Raw genomic sequence first — 1,184 nt, 5'->3', positions numbered from 1 at the left:
CTTATTACTTGCTTTAAATGGTTTTATAATCTCATGATCAATTTTAAGTTGAATTCTTTTACATTTTTGATGAAAATATGTTATAATTGAATGTCTGCCTTAGGAGTTGTAACACCCTATACTTTGATTTGGAGGTTAATAAAGCTTATTGGATACCAATTAAAGTCAATTAAAGTATTTAAGAATGTTAGAGGGTGAAAGGAATAATTCAAAATAAAATATTTTACATGTGAGAAATAATAATTATATAATAATATTTTTATCGAGAATGAATTAGCAAGTTTAAAGGGTGATTTAGAAGTGAAGTAGGACAAAGTGAGACATTTGGGGTCCCGAAGAGATAAGTAGAGAATTTTGAAATAAAATAATATTAAAATATTAATATGTTATCTGTTGTCGAAATTAATAATGAAGGAGAATTATATGACTAATCTAAGAGGGGGAGAAGTAAGAAAGAATTTTGAAGAAAAACATCGTTAGTGGGACCCGCATACCTTTATTAAGTAAAGTTAGAGTGGGTAAGTATATATGTAAATATTATGGTAACACCTTGATAAGGTGTAAATTTTATATTTTGTTTGTACATGTGTAAAGGAAGGAAGATAGAAGAAAATTGAACTTTAAAACATGTTGGAAGGATCAATTTGTAAATGATGAAAGTCTGAAAGGTTAAATGGTAAATAAGGAAAAGTTTGAGGACATATGTGTAACTTTAATTAAATGGACATTTACTAAACAAGTAAGGTTAGATTATGTGGAATATGAGATGTGTATGTAAAATTCACTATTACATGCAAATCATTGCATTGAAAAAGAAAGAAGTTAGTAGAGAACATGTGGGATCCCACCATATGAAAGTAGATAAAGAGAAAAAGGAATAAAAAGTATTTAAATGGAAGAAAACCATGGTTTGGCAAAGATAGCCCTTGATAAAGAGAAAAAGGAATAAAAAGTATTTAAATGGGAAAAAACCATGGTTTGGCAAAGACAGCCCATGTAAATAAAGTAAGGATGGTAATGTGATTTGAAAGAAAAAGGAAGAATAATTTAGTTGCATGAAATCTTATTGGTTTTGAGGGAGGTCAAATAGGACTCCAAAGTGAAAAAATGCATGAAGCGTTATTGGTTCGTGGGATGGCAAAGGCTATTGGTAAAGAAAATATGCATGAAACAATATTGGGTGA

The sequence above is a fragment of the Theobroma umbraticum genome, unplaced genomic scaffold (genome assembly GCF_002168275.2).
Source record: "Theobroma umbraticum cultivar Fairchild unplaced genomic scaffold, ASM216827v3 scaffold_188.0, whole genome shotgun sequence".
Lineage (NCBI taxonomy): Eukaryota > Viridiplantae > Streptophyta > Magnoliopsida > Malvales > Malvaceae > Theobroma > Theobroma umbraticum.
The sequence above is the reverse complement of the archived record's forward strand: the minus strand, read 5'-3'. Positions refer to the sequence as shown.